This window comes from Chiloscyllium plagiosum, unplaced genomic scaffold (assembly GCF_037043375.1).
Source record: "Chiloscyllium plagiosum isolate Xiang-an unplaced genomic scaffold, Cpla_swu_hap1 HiC_scaffold_17, whole genome shotgun sequence".
Classification (NCBI taxonomy): Eukaryota; Metazoa; Chordata; class Chondrichthyes; order Orectolobiformes; family Hemiscylliidae; genus Chiloscyllium; species Chiloscyllium plagiosum.
The window spans coordinates 80,071,672-80,087,907 of NW_028270155.1; the positions used below are offsets into that span (position 1 = coordinate 80,071,672).

The following is a 16,236-nucleotide window of genomic DNA, read 5'->3' on the forward strand; positions in this document are numbered from 1 at the left end:
TAGTTCTAAACAAAGGTTAAGGGCAAAAGTGTTTTTTTAAAACTTATGCAGGATACTATTTACATACATTTGATTCAATAAAAGGGTCAGACAGAAACACACTGTTACTCACCTCATGCTCAGTCCATATGGCAAAAGAGACTGTGGCTATCAGATTCTGCCTGTCATTCAAGGGTCCCTCTTAACTGAAATTCCAGCTCATCCAGATAACTCCCAGCCCCTCTGCCTGGAGCACATCCAAAGTCATCTTTGGGATTCGGGGTAGGAGGTGTGAGCACAAGCAGCAGGTCTAGCCTAGACTATGTTTGCCTCCCGCTGTCTTCTGACCTCATACACGCAACCCAGATTTGAAATGTACACAGAAACAAAGCTGGAGTTTCAATCCTTCAGAAGCCAGAGCACAGAACAACAGGTTTATTTAGACAAAGGAACACATGCTTAACAGACAAAAATTTATCCTGCAAGTGAATTTGGGATTTTCACAAAAAGTGCAAGTTGACCTATAATCAGTTTTAAAATTTCTACAAATGAGTTGTGCGTCTGTCTGCAAATGATGTACGGTGAGGTCGTTGATGAGGCCGCACTTGGAGCATTCTGCAGTTTTGGTCACCCTATTACAAGAAAGACATAACTCTACTTTGCACTCTTTCCTGTTTAGCTATGAAGATATTGCCAGGACTAGTTGGCCAAAGTTACAAGAAAAGGTTGGCCAAGATAGGACTTTATTCCTTGCGACGAAGGGGAATGAGGGTTGACCTTACTGAGGTGTGTAAAATCATAAGGAGCATTGATAAGATGAATACATAAAGTCGGGGCAATTTGCTCACGCAGAGAGTGATTAGATTAGATTACATTACATTACAGTGTGGAAACAGGCCCTTCGGCCCAACAAGTCCACACCGACCCGCCGAAGCGCAACCCACCCATAACCCTACATTTGCCCCTTACCTAACACTACGGGCAATTTAGCAAGGCCAATTCACCTGACCTGCACATCTTTGGATGCGTATATGGAATGGGCTGCCAGAAAAACTGGTTGAGGCAGGTACGATAACAACATTTTAAAAAACATGTTAAAGAGATACATGGATAGCTTAAAGGGATATGGACCAAATGCAGGCAATTGAAAAAGCTGTGTGGGTACGGAGCAGTTTGGGCCAAAGGGTCTGTCTCCATGCTGTATTACTCTATGAATCTGTCAAAGTATCTCTATGTGTCCATCTGTGTGTGTCCATCTTTGTCTGCAATGGGACACACACAGATGGACAGGGAAGTTTGAATGAATTAACAATGTGAATTCAACGCTCAAAGCCTCGTGTTCCCTCTTGTATTTAAAGTGATTAAATGCCACCCTCTGCTGGACACCTAGTGCCACTGCACAAGCAGTTTCTTTTTCGTGGAGAGCAGATCCCTGATGCCTTCTCCATGACAAACAAAAATTGAACAAAATGTCACAGAAGGTTCTGAAGAAGGCACACTTTACCCAAAGCGTTAACTCTGATTTCTCTCCACAGATGTTGCCAGACCTGCTGAGCTTTTCCAGCAATTTTTTCATTTGTTTTACAGCATTTGCCATTTTAAGAAGACAGCATTCCTGTTTCCACCTGGTTTTAAATAAAAGGCTTGTTACAGCTGGTCTAGGTATTTGTATCCCATCCCACAATCCCCACATTTCTACAGATTTTCCATGATGCAAATCTCCTTGCATCTCTCCAGTTTGGTTGATCTGTTGGATCCTTGCCCATACACACTATACATGTATAGTTTCTCTCCACTGTGGAGACACTGCTTTCAGATTGTTAACTAAAAAAAAAATGGTTTCAGTGAGTTCACTGGAACACTGTTATTCAGGCATGTGTTTATCTTGGTGCTTTACCACTCGCACTTATATAGAATTTTATATAGAAGCATAGAATTTCTACAGTGTGGAAACAGGCCCTTTAGCACAAGTCCACACTTACCCTTCAAAGAGTAACCCACCTGATCCATTCCCCTACCCTATTACCTCAGACCAATAACCTACACATCCCTGAATACTATGGGCAATTTAGCATGGTCAATTCACCTTACCTGGACATCTTTGGACTTCCTGTTATTCTTCCCAAAGTGAATCACCTCACATTTAGCTGCATTGAACTCCATTTGCCACCTCTCAGCCCAGTTCTGCAGTTTATCCAAATCCCCTGCAACATTCTTCCACACTGTCCACTACTCCACTGTACATTTTTTCTATGTACAGACTAAAGGGAAATGGGGTAAAACAGGAATATAGAACTGAGCTGGAACACAAAGTCTGAATGGAAGACTCCTGCTTCTATTTCTGCTGTTCATTAAGCCTCAAGTTGTTGTACATGGGAATTCAGTCTTTCCTGAAACAAAATCACCAAGATATAAGACTATATTGAACACAGAGCAGTACAGCTCAGGAACAGGCCCATTGGTACACAATGCCAAGCATGATATTTTTCAAAACTAACCCCATCTGCCAGCACACACTCCATATCCCAGCCTGTTGTGCTGGCTAAATGTTTCTTAAACATTGCTATTGTTTCTGTTTCTATCACCTCCCCTGGAAACATATTCCAGGCACCTACCACTGTGTGTAAACAAAAAAAACTTTCCCATTCTGACCTTAAACCCAGGCCCCTTGGTATTTACTGCCTGGGAAAAATACTCAGATTATCTACCCTATCCATGTCTCTCATACATTTTATATGTTTCTATCAGGTCACCCTTCAGCTTCCAAAACAGGAGTGAAAACAATCCAACTAGTCCAAACACTCCTTATAGCTAATTCAGTCCACGCAACATCCTCTTTTGCACCCTCTCCAAAACCGTTCCTATTGTGTTGTGTATAATCTTTCCTGTGTGCTGACCAGAACTACACACTAGCATGCCACAGACATTCAACTTACAGTTACATGTGGACAGACAGGTTTTCTATAGAAATGTGTAAGCTGTCATTAGAGTTATCTAGCAGGTCAGCTCTAATGGGCACACTGACTTCACAAAAGGAACAAAGATGCCACAGGTCAGTCAGTGCAAACCAGCACCAATGGGTGAGTGCCTATCAGAACAGGGAGGTGCCTGAGGTGATCAACTGTTGGAGGTTACTTGAAGAGGAATTCCATCAATATCTGACAGGTTTAAAGATCATGTCTAACAAACAGATCAGGGAGAGATTCACAACATTCCAAGCTTACATAGCTGCATCCTCAATTAACAACTTTTCTTGTCAATACATAAGAACTATAAATTAGTTTCTTGTTCATCTTCAGTGCAATGTTGATCCTGAATAAATTCCAATTTAAAAATGAGATTTTCAGATATGATGGTCCACTCACAAACGAATGAGAGATGTTGTGGGTTACCATTATCTAACTGGGGTAACTGAAATCAGGATCAACCACCCACCAACCCTCCTGTTTCTGAATGAAAATCATTCAGTCCTGGTTATGATGATCAGCAGCAGCTACAGCAGAAACCTAGTCCTGCTGTTACTTGTGAACTCGCTGGTGCATCAGCAGGTGGGATGACTGAATGAATCCTTTCCCACACTGGGAGCAGGTGAACGGTCTCTCCCCAGTGTGAACTCGCTGGTGTATGGTGAGGTCAGACGATCGCCTGAACCCATTCCCACAGTGAGAGCATCTGAACGGTTTTTCATCAGTGTGAACACGCTGGTGGTACATAAGCTCCCCAGAACTTTTGAAAGACTTTTTACAGTTTGTACATTTGAAAGGTCTCTCGTCAGTGTGAACCCGCTGGTGCCTTAACAAGGTGGAAGACCGAGTGAATCCCTTTCCACAATCAGGGCAGGTGAATGGCCTTTTTTCAGAATGGATTCTCCGGTGATTCTGCAAAGTGGATAATTGAGTGAATCCCCTCCTACACTCAGAACAGGTGAATGGCCTCTCTGAAGAGTGAACTCGCTGGTGCGTCAGCAGGTGGGATGACTGAGTGAATCCTTTCCCACACAGGGAGCAGGTGAACGGTCTCTCCCCAGTGTGAACTCGTTGGTGTACGGTGAGGTCAGACGATCGCCTGAACCCATTCCCACAGTGAGAGCACCTGAATGGTTTGTCCTCAGTGTGAACCCGATGATGGGACATCAGATCCTTTGAACTTTTACAGCACTTCCCACAATCTGCACATTTAAAAGGTCTCTCATCAGTGTGAACTCGCTGGTGTCTCAGTAGTTGGGATGATGTCCTGAAGCTCTTCCCACACTGGGAGCAGCGGAATGGCACACGCCTGTTGTGAACTCGCTGGTGCTCAGTCAGTGCATATTGATTTTTAAAGCTCTTTTCACAATCAGAGCATTTAAATTCTCTCTCCTCCGTGTGAACATGCTGATGGGTCATTACGTGGGATAACTGAGTAAATCCCTTGCTACATACAGAGCAGCTAAATGGCCGCTCCCCAGTGTGACTGCGACAGTGAGTTTCCAGTTGCGATGGGTAATTGAATCCCTTCCCACAGTCTCCACATTTCCATGGCTTCTCTCTGCTGTGAGTGGTGGTTTTCACATCCATTTTGAAATGTGAATGATGCTAACGCCCTGATGAATTGACCATTTACATCAAATCCTGGTGTGACATTCAGTTGGATTACAAATTCTTCCCTGTAAATATCAAGTAAAATGAAATTAAAATCAAGGGAATGGGAGAGAACCCACATATCTGCTGGTTAACTTATCCAGACTTGCATGCAGAACATAAAACAAGATACAATGGGAGAACAGCGAAAGAGCAAGAATGGATCAAAGTGATGGACTAGATTCATCTGCAGTTCAACTAGAATATTGACAGAAAATCTTAAACCCTAACTTCCTAGGAAGATAACAGAAGCTGCTACTTGGGAAAACCATGACCTCCAAGCCACATAGCAGTGGGAAGAAAGTTCATCCTCTGTGATTTTGACTTGTAATAGATTCCTTCATCAACATCTGGGTGAACCTACCTCCCTTAAATTTCATGTTGAAAATTGGTGGGTCTGATTGCATTCCAACATCCTTGGGATTTAACTCTGCAACTTCTGCTCCATCTCCAGTCCAACTCAAAAGTATCTGAAGAGAGAAAAAAAGCTGTGCTATGAAAAAGAAAACAGCATGAGACTGGGAAGAGCTACAATGGCTAAATAACCTCCGTCCATATTGCAATCACGCAATAAAAATGGAGGCTGACTTCCACAGTTTACACTATCTGAATAAAGTGGCTGTGTATTGGTCTGGCAGTTGGAACTCTGATATCAAAGTGCAAATACTAGAAATCCTCAGCAGGCCAGGAAATATCTGCTGACAGAGGGAGACGGAGTTACATTTTTAATTGACAAATTAGCACAGAATTGGATTCCTCTTATGTGCTTACAACGACAAAGAAGATGGATGATAGCACAGAGCAAAGAAACATTTCTTGATCGTGAAACAGACCGTAGGAAGGTAAAATTGTTAAGTCAGCAGGACTTGTTCAGGGCATGGGTAGCTGGAAACTTCATTTAGAGAGACTCAGCAGCATTAACATAAAATACTAAGCAGATTTAACATACACCAGTTATTAGAGAGAGGTAGTTAAAGAATGACAGAGGTGATCAGAGAAGGCAGAAGTGAAGGAGAAATGAGCCATGGAACCTCTCACAGAACACAGTATTATAAGCTCTAAAGTGTCAGCAAATGCTCAAATATATTCATAATCATGGGTCCTCAGCTGTGTACACACCTTTGTGGTCACCCACGACTTCTGGTTGTGGTAAGATGGTCTTAGACACAGTGACATCGTAAATGCACTTGCTAATGTAGCAAATGACAGACACTGTGTACTCCTCTAAGTTGATAGATTCATCATCGTTTGTCGTCTCCCTGAACACGTGCCAGTCAGTGTGCTCAACACAGTCTTGAAGAGCAGAAATGGCTGGGATTAGCATAACAGAGATGTGGCCTGAGGAGCTGAGGTGGGCACGGAGCTCTGCCTTGTATGCGTTGGGGATATTTGTATAAACAAGATCAAGCATGTTCCCCGCTCTCATCACAAAGTCCACATGTTGATGGAATTTAGGGAGTGCAGACTTGAGATTTGCATGGTTGAAATCTCCAGCAACAATAAACAGTCCATCAGGGAGTGCATTCTGCAGTCTCACACAGTGCCTCCTTAGCAATAGCACTGGAAGGAATATATACAAGAACAGCAGTTAATTCCCATGATAAATAAAATCTAACAGTCACAAACTGCACCAGTGATGAGCAGTAACTAGAGACTAGCACAGAGTCCTTGCACCATCTTGAGTTGATGTAGACATACAGACCCACTCTGCACCCATGCTGCATTCCAGTCAGCACAAAACAAGGTGAGCCCGTCTAGCTGGATGGCAGTGTCTGGAGCAGGAACTCTGTTGCTCAGCCACGTTTACGTGAAAACAAGAACGCAGCAGTATCTGAACTCACATTCAGAAACCTGCCAGTCAGGTGCAGTCCAATTTTTTTTTGTCCAGGGAGCAGACATTGGAGAGCAGAATGTACGGGGGAGCTGGCCAGCTAGAGTTTGTTTTAAGCCTAGCTACCTCCTCCTCCTCGCATACCACTTCCAATGTCTCAACCCTCGGCCACCGGCATCAGGTGAGGCCAAGAATTGGAGGCCTGGTCTCTGCAGCAAGCCGAGATCGCATAACTCCTTCAGCAGCTCTCCATTCAGGTTCCAATAAGACACTTATTAACCCTACATCAACTTCATTTCAAAACCACACTGCCACTGTCTTCTTCTGTGTGTTTCTTCTTCTGGCTGATAATCTCCCTGGGTTGTCTTCTTTCTTTTACTGTGAATATGTTTCATATGAGAAACGTACCTTTGAGCGAGGGTGTTTCCAATTTCTTGGAGAGCAATACGTTACATGGGCAAGTAGCTCTCCAGTTTTTCTGTCCACTCGGCTAAGAACTTTCTTTCCCTTTCTTTATCTTATAACTCCATTTGCCTCATTTGCAATTTAACTTCTTCTAATTCTACTGCCCTTGTCTGTTTATCTGATATACCTAAATGCTTGACCAACTCCATTACAATTTCAGCTTTCCTTTTGTCCCTGGTTAAACCCAATTCTAACTTATTTGCTAATTCTAAAAAGTACATTCTTCCTCTGTTATCTGACCTCAGAACCCCTTTAGCAACGTTAAGGCCCAATTCACTCACTTTCAATTTAACCAACCACAAATGACCAAAATTAAACAAATTTTCTCGCCTGCGTTTTATTTAAAGATTTAGAACACTAATTGGCAGTGTTTAAAGCTGCTGGGATCTTTCGTCCTCCAAATCTGTCCAAATCTCGGACCTGAGTCCCCCAACAGTTACGAACTATTAAGAAGCAACGGCAAGCTTACTTCCAGATTTCTTATCATGATTACATTTCAGCAATGTAAGATTACTTTGATTCATTTTGGTTCTTTTATAGTCAAAAACTCAAAATAAAAACAAAAAATTTCAAATAAAGTTGCATTTACAGTGCTTTGAGATGCCTTTGAGTTGCACAGTTCAAGCTTTTTTTATTCTAAAATTATACGCTAAAAAAGTTATACGTGTGGGAGAATTATTTTTTAAAACATCGTGAAAGAAATTTATTTTAAAATCACCCAGGAGAGTTTTTTTCAAGACTGCAGTTGTTTACTGAACTTTTGGAGAGGCCTACACATGGAAGTCAGATGGAACATACGTCAGAGGGCTCATCTGTTGAGGCAATAATGGTACAGCTCAAAAGTAAACTGGATGCAATCACTCTGATAGATTATACTATCGGACCCCAATGGCACAGAGACAGAGACATTAAAGAACAAATATCAATGCAGATTACGGAAAGATGCAATCACCACAGGGTGGTCACAGTGGGTGTCTTTAAATTCCCCAAAACTGACTGGGACTCCCTTCAAACAAGAGGCTTAGAGGAGGCAGAAAGGGTTAAGTGTATCCAAGAGGGTTTCTTGACACAGTATGTGGATGGTCCAACGAGAGGATAGGCCACAATAGGCCTTGTATTGGCCAATGAGCCTGGCCAGGTAACTGACCTGTCAGCACAACAGCATGTTGGAAACAGTGATCACAACTCCTGAAGTTTTAAGAGAGCTACAAATAAAACGATGCCAGGACCTTGTGGGAAGGCAAAAGATTACATCAATATTAGGCGGGCACTATGGACTGTTAATTGGGATGAACAGTTATCAGGCAAGCCCATATTTGACAGGTGGGATTTGTTTCAAGACCCTCTGATGGGAGTTCAACACCGGTATGTTCCAGTAAGGGGAAAGGACAAGATGGCAAGTTAAGGGACCCCTAGGTAACAAGGGAAGCTGTGAATTTAGTCAAAATGAAAACAGAAGCATGCATAAGGTTTAGAAAGCTAAAAATCAGACAAAGCCCGTAAGGAAATTAAAGAAAACATGAAAGAACTCAAGCAACGAACTCAGAGAGCAAGAAGGGGGCCATGAAATGACTTTAGCAAGTAGGATTAAAGAGAATCCCAAAGCATTCGATACATACATTAAAAACAAGAGGGTAACTAGAAAGAAGGTAGGACCATTCACGGATAAAGGAGCGAACTTGTGCTTGGAGGCGGAGATGTAGGCGAGACCCTAAATGAGTACTTTGTGTCAGAATTCACCCAGGAGAAGGATAGTAAGATTTGTGTGGAGCATGCTAAATGCTACAGCATTTTGAGATCAAGAACATGGTGTTGGGCTCTGGAACAGCATTAAGTTGGATAAGATCCCAGGACCTGATGGTATCTACCCCAGATTATCGAGAAAGGCAAGAGAGGAGATTACTGAGGCCTTGACCAAGATCTTGGTATCCTCGCTAGCCGCTCAAGAAGTGCCGGAGGACTGCCAAGTAATGTTCCTTTGTTCAATTAAGGAAATAGGAATATTCCAGGAAATGACAGAATGGTGAGTCTCACATCTCTGGCGAGGAAGCTACTGCAGACAATTGTTGGGGATAGGATTTATGAACATTTGGAAAGACATGGCCTAATTAGGGACAGTCAGCATGGCTTTGTGCAAGGCAGATAATGTTTTACTAACTTTATTGAATTTTTCAAGGAGGTGACGAAAGTGATTGATGAGGGTAGAGCAGTGAATGCTGTGCACATGGATTTTAGTAAGGCTTTTGATAAGGTCTCACACATTAGGCCTATCCAAAAGATTAAGATGTATGAGAACCATTAGGACTTGACCACATGGATTCAGAATCAGCTAGCCCATAGAAGACAGAGAGAAGCAGTGGAAGGGTGTTTTCAGGCTGGTGGTTCGTGACTAGTGGTGTTCCTCAGGGATCCATACAGGGACCTCTGCTGGTTGTGGTACATATAAAAGGCTTGGATGAAAATTATAGATGGGTAGGTTTGCAGACGATACCAAAATTGGAGGAGTGTGAATAGTCGAAGGTTGTCAAAGGATACAGATCATTCTCAGATATGGGCAGAGAAATGGTAGATGGAGTTTGTTATGCAATGGCTGGATCCTGAACTGCATTGATGTATAGAGGAATCTTGGGTTTCAAATCCATAGCTCCCTGAAAGTGGCCACACAAGTAGATAGGGTGGTAAAGATCACAGGTTTGCCTTTATTGGTCGGGGAACTGAATACAACAGGAGAAAGTGAGGGCTGCAGATGCTGGAGATCAGAGCTGAAAATGTGTTGTTGGAAAAGCGCAGCAGGTCAGGCAGCATCCAAGGAACAGGAGAATCGACGTTTCGGGCATAAGCCCTTCTTCAGGAATGAGGAAAGTGTGCCCAGCAGACTAAGATACCTATCACATTTCCAACGCTCCTCCCCCAAGTCCCTCCTCCCTACCTTTTATCTTAGCCTGCTGGGCACACTTTCCTCATTCCTGAAGAAGGGCTTATGCCCGAAACGTCGATTCTCCTGTTTCTTGGATGCTGCCGAACCTGCTGCGCTTTTCCAGCAACACATTTTCAGAACTGAATACAACAGTCAGGATGTCATGTTGCAGCTTTATGAGACTTTGTTTAGGCCATACATGGGAGTACTGCATTCAATTCTGGTCGCCCCATTACAAGGAGGATATGGAGGCTTTGAAGAGGGTGAAGAGGTGTACATGAATACTGCCTGCCTGGGTATGAGCGAAAAGAAGAGGTCAGGAAAATCTATTTGTGAGCTACATTGTTCTATGTTCTAGCATTGAAAGCTGTCTGTTCGGCTACTTGAGGATATTTAATTTAAATTGTCCAGCTATGTATTTGATTTTATTCAAGATGTATTTATTTTTTATTCAATGCATTCAATTTTATTCAATTAATATTAATTCTTTGGGTAAGGAAAGGTAGAGTATTTTAGTGACAAGATGCCACTGAAAGCTGGTTCTTTTTAGGCTCATGCCATTGAAGGCATATAAGAGACATACAGCAGGATGGCTTGTAGATTTAGAGAAGTAATTACATAGCAGTATCAGTCAGATAGGTGGGTGACTGGTAAATGTAATGAGGTAGTTCAGGAGTCTCCTGTGGCTATTCCTCTCTCAAACAGGTATTCAGTTTTGGTACTGTTGCAAAGACTGATCTCTCACAAGGAAGTAGAAGAGCCAGTCAGACCTAGGGCATCAGGAATTAATCTTATGTTTGTCAGGGTTTGACAAAATTTAGAAGAATAATTGTCATGGGGAACTCTTCTGTCACGGGCACAAATGAGATTCTACAGCAGTGAGCATGAATCCAGCAAAGTATATTGCTTTCCTGGTGCAAAGATCAAGGACATCTCAAAACATTTGAAGCATATTGTTGCAGGGGAGAATGAGATGCCAGAGGCTATTGTACACATTGGTAGGAATGACATAGGCAGAGAGAAGATAAACACTTTACAGTGTGAATATGAGAGGTTAGGTAGAACATTAAGAAACAGAACCTCAAAAGTAGTAGCTTGACTGAAGGAAGGAATAAAAGGATAAATGAAGTAAATCAGTGGCTGAAGAGGTGGTGTAATATTTAGGGATTCAGGTTATTGGACCATTGGGATCTCGTATGGGGCATAAAAGACCTGCTCTAAACGGATGGGTTTCACCTGAACTGGAAAGAGACCAAAAGCCTAGTGGAGATATTTGCTATTTCTACTACAGGACACTGTAAACTATTAGAGAGGGGGTGTGGAGGGATCCCAAGTAATAGAGTAAACACTAAACAATGTGCTGAATCAGAAAAGAACAAGTTAATTAGAAAAGACAGACAAGAGCAAGTCAGGGAGTGAATTAACGCTGAAGAATTAAACTGCATTTATTTCAGTGCAAGGGGGATCAGGCTAATAAACTCAGGGCACATTTGGGAACATGGGATTGGGACATCATAGCTATTACCGAAACTTGGCTGAGGGATGGACAGGACTGGCAGCTCAATGGGGTTTTGGAAGCTATAGGAACAATAGCAAGGAAGGAAAGAAAGAGGAAGGGGTGGGCGTTTTTGATCAAGGAAAACATTACTACTGTAACTAGAGAACACATTTCTAAAACATCGTCCAGTGAAAATATATGGGTTGAAATTAGAAATACGGAAGGAATGATCAACTTGATAGGATTGCACTATAGTACAACAGTCAAAGAGAAATTGAGGAACAAATGTGCAGAGAGATCTCAGATCTACGTCCCTCAGACTGATAAGCTGCAGAGCTGGGCTAAGAGGTGGCAAATGGAGTTTAATGTGAAGAAGTGAGAGATGATTCACTTTGGAAGGAATAACAGGAATGCAGAGTACTGGGCTAATGATAATGGCAACGTAGATGAGCAAAGAGTTCTTGGTGTCAAGGTACATAGATCCTTAAAAGTTGCCACTCAGGTTGACAGGGTTGTTAAGAAGGCACATGGTGTGTTAGCTTTTATTGGTAGAGGGATTGAGTTTCAGAACCATGAGTTCATGATGCAGCTGTACAAAACTCTGGTGCGGCCACACTTGGGAGTATAATGTACAGTTCTGGTCACCACATTATAGGAAGGATGTGGATGCATTGGAAAGGGTTCAGAGGAGATTTACTCGAATGATGCCTGGTTTGGAGGAAGGTCTTATAAGGAAAGGCTGAGGGACTTGAGACTATTTTCATTAGAGAGAAGAAGGTTGAAAGGCGACTTAATTGATAATCAGAGGGTTAGATAGGTGAACAGTGAAAGCCTTTTCTCTTGGATGGCGATGGATAGCACGAGAGGACATAGCTTTAATTGAGGGGTGATAGATATAGGACAGATGTCAGAGGTAGTTTATTTACTCAGAGAGTAGTAGGTGCATGGAACGCACTGCCTGTAACAGTTGTAGACTTGCCAACTTTAAGGGCAGCTAAATGGTCATTGGATAAACATATGGATGAAATGGAATAGTGTCGGTTAGATGGGCTTCAAATTGTTGCACCGACCTGTAAAACCATCGAATGCCGAAGGGCCTGTACTGCGCTGTAATGTTCTAAGTAACAATAATAAGGTGTTTTTAATTTTCCAAACATTAATTGGGACAACAGTGTTAAAGGTTTAACACGGTGAAGAATTTGTTAAAGAAAATTTTCTTGAATGTATTTATTAACATGGAAATATTCCTATTAGCAAAGAAGTAAAACTTGACCTTCTCTTGAGTAAGAAGGCAAGGCAAGTGACTGCAGCGATAGTAGGGGAATTCTTTTCGTCCAGTGATCATAATTCAATTAGTTTTAAAATACTTATGCACAAGGATAAGCATTCCATAAAAGGTTAAGTTTTTAATTGGAGTAAGGCAAATTTTAATGGTATGAGACAAGAGTTTTCAAAAGTTGATTGGAGTAGATTGTTCGTAGGTAAGGGGACACCTGATAAATGGCAGGCTTTCAAAAGTGTGGTAACGAGAGTCATTATGTTCCTGTTCAAGTGAAAGATAAGGCTGGTAGAACTAGGAAACAATAGATGGATAAAGATATTGAGATTCTAGTTGAGAATAAAGAAAAATCATATATTAGATAGAAGTAACTGGGTTCAAATGAATTTCTTGAACAGTATACTACGAGGGATAGGGCATTCTTAAAAGTGAGATCAGGAAGACAAAAAGAGGATTGAGATAGCCTTTGCTGATAAGGTTAAGGACAATCCAAAGAAATTCTACTGACATTCATACATTAAGAACAAGAGAGCTATGATGGAATGAGTTGGGCTTCTTTGTGTTGAAGCTTGGGAGATGGAAAAGATATTAAATCAATATTTCATGTCAGTTTTTGCTGTGAAGAAAGAAATGGAGGCCAGAGAACTCTGGGAAATAAATATTGATGTCTTGAAAACAGCTCACATTACAGAAGAGGAAGTGCTGGAGGTCTTAGAAAATACAAAGGTGGATAAATCTCCAGATCCTGACCTACTGTATTCTGAGACACTGTGTGAAGTTTGGGAGGAAATTGCAAAGCCCCTTCCAGAACGTTTGCACAGACAGGATAGTTAAGAAGGCATTCAGCACATTTGCCTCCATTGCTGAGTTCTCTAAGTACAGGAGTTGGGACATCATATTGAGGTTGTACAGGAAATTGATGAGACTTCTTCTGGGGTACTGTGTCCAGTTCTGGTTGCCCTGTTATAGGAAGGATATTATTAAGCTGGAGAGGGTTCAGAAAAGATTTACCAGGATATTGCCAGGAATGGAGGGTTTGAGTTATAAGTAGAAGCTGGCTAAGTGTCTTTTCACCAGGGTGGGGGATTTCAAGACTTGGAGGCATATTTTTAAATATGAGAGGATAAAGATTTTAAAAAAGACATGAAGGGCAACTTTTCTTTTTACACAGAGTGGTTTGTGTGTGGAATAAACTTCCAGAGGAAGTGAATGCAGGTAGTTACAACATTTAAGACATTTGGGTAAGTACGTGAAGAAGAAATGTTTGGAGGAATTTGGGCCAACCACAGGTTGGTGGGACTAGTTTACTTTGGGATTATGGTTGACATGGACCCACTTGTCCAAAGAGCCTGTTTCCATGTTGTATGACTCAATATCAGAAGGACTGAAGTCAGAGTAAAAACTCATAGTTGAGGAAATCCCCAGGGAATGGAATGATGCTAATATGCAATTATTGCTGCATGATGATGTTACACACAGATACACAAAGCATCTGAGCCTGTGCAAACCAGAGATCACCATACATTGTGGAGGATGAAAGGAGGCAGATGCAGTTTAACAGAATGTTTCTAGGAATGATGAGTTTTATTTGAAAGATTAGGTTGTAAGAACAAGGTTGAGGAAGATCAGTTACAGCTAAGCAATACATGACTATTTTATACAAGGTGGGCAAAGGAAAACTTTATGTTAGAAGATTATGTTAGAGCACCTCCGGGTGCTCCGGTTTCCTCCCACAATCCAAAAGATGTGCAGGTCAGGTGAATTGGCTATGCTAAATTGCCCGTAGTGTTAGGTTAGGGGTAAATGTAGGGGTTCGGGTATGGGTGGGTTGCGCTTCGGCGGGGCGGTGTGGACTTGTTGGGCCGAAGGGCCTGTTTCCACACTGTAAGTAATCTAATCTAATCATAAAATAATTACAAGTCAGAGATTTAAGATTATGGAAGATCTACAAGGTGGATGTTGGGAAAAAAATTATGCAGTTTAATGCTTACAAAGTCCAATATTTTAGCTTGGTTGGAATTTGCTGATGGCAATACCTCTCCTAATGGTCTGTGAAGAAACTTTGGGGAAAAAAACACTTTGGTTCAGCATGTACATTGAGAAAAGGCAAATATTTCTCTGGGTTTTCCGTTGCTGTGTATAAATCTTCTGTTTCTAACATTCAATGAAAGGAGTTTATCAGTCCAGTCCCGCTTCCCCAGTATGACCACACATACTACCTCATTCCTGAAGAAGGGCTTATGCCCGAAACGTCGATTCTCCTGCTCCTTGGATGCTGCCTGACCTGCTGCGCTTTTCCAGCAACACATTTTCAGCTCTGACCTCCAGCATCTGCAGCCCTCACTTTCTCCACACATACTACCTACTACATTTTACCTCTTGTTGTGATCGGCAATTCCTCAATTCGAGAATGATATCTCTACTTCTTGCCCTGAGACTTCATCTGACTAAAGTGAACGTCAGCTCTTTGGAAACGAAACAAGATATCCCGTGCGGCAAACGGTTTGAGAATAGCAGATGTTGCTTCCTGCCCTTTTGTGCCGCCACTCTGCCTCACTAGTTTAGTTCATTAGTATGAAAGGCCCATGAAGACTGATGAACAGGTTGTCTCCATTCTGAACAAATAGGATGCAAACTTCCCTCGTCATTGACCATTACAAAGATGGCGGTTGCGCATGCGCCTTTTTCTTTTCTCCCTCCAGAAGCCCGACAAAGATGGCAGTTGCGCATGCGCTTTTCTCCCTCCAACGGCCCGACAAAGATGGCGGTTGCGTACACGCTTTTCCATCCAGCGTCCCAACAAAGATGGCGGCCGTTACCTGGAAGTATCAGGTTCGGAGTTGCGACTCTATTCAGCGCTGTCAACGGGCCAGATTTTCTTTTTCGCAGTTTCGGCCAAACAGAATATATTCGTGAATCTCTTCGTCCGTTTGCTGGATTCATCGGCCCCTTGTTTCTGCCTTTCCCGGAACAAATCACAGTCACTCGCCCCGCACACGCGCTCTCTGCACCTCCGCCCTGTCCTTGTGATTTGTGGATCGGGATAATATGTACCGCGGGGAATGCTGGGCAAGATGCCAACTGTTGGGTGTGCCAATTCAAGATCCAGGAATCATTTGTCTACTGTGCAGTGGATGCCCCAGACCTGAAGAGAACGTTGACAGAAATGGGAGATTTCTGTTTTCTCAGGGATTTGTGGAGAAACAGGTGTTTTGTTGGCAATGCATCAAGGTCTCAGCTTGGAAGCATATGCTTCTTGCACCTTTGGTCCGCATCTGATGCAGTGAAATTACCAAGCATGACAATAATCAGTGCTACCATATGGCAGGTGTTGTGGCCCAGTGGTTTCAAGTGCTAGATTCAGGTTCCAGCCTCTCTGAACAAGGTCACCTCACACCATGTTTATTTGAAATCACTAGCTTTCGGACTGCTGCTTAAGTCTTCACTGGTGAAGGAGCACTGCTCAGAAAGCTTGTGATTTCATATAAAGAAATGTTGTTGGATGATTTCTGACCTTGTCCACCCCAGTCCAACACCAGCACCTTCACATCTTTCTGGTTTGAATCCCTTCGCTGTCAAAATACTACAATATCTTGTTATGATACAGAGTAAACCCTTCTGCTAATTTAAAACAGACACAGAAATGCT

General features: G+C 42.4%; 1 pseudogene across 1 annotated transcript; it reads right to left on the reverse strand.

The window, feature by feature from the left end:
* Positions 1-399: 399 nt before the first annotated feature.
* On the reverse strand, positions 400-15,336 carry LOC122558628 (uncharacterized; annotated as a pseudogene). Its single transcript, XR_015760006.1, has 4 exons — positions 14,965-15,336; positions 5,718-6,158; positions 4,963-5,068; positions 400-4,624 (listed from the first exon to the last, which is right to left on the reverse strand). The product of XR_015760006.1 is annotated as an uncharacterized LOC122558628 (transcript).
* Between the last annotated feature and the right edge of the window lie 900 nt (positions 15,337-16,236).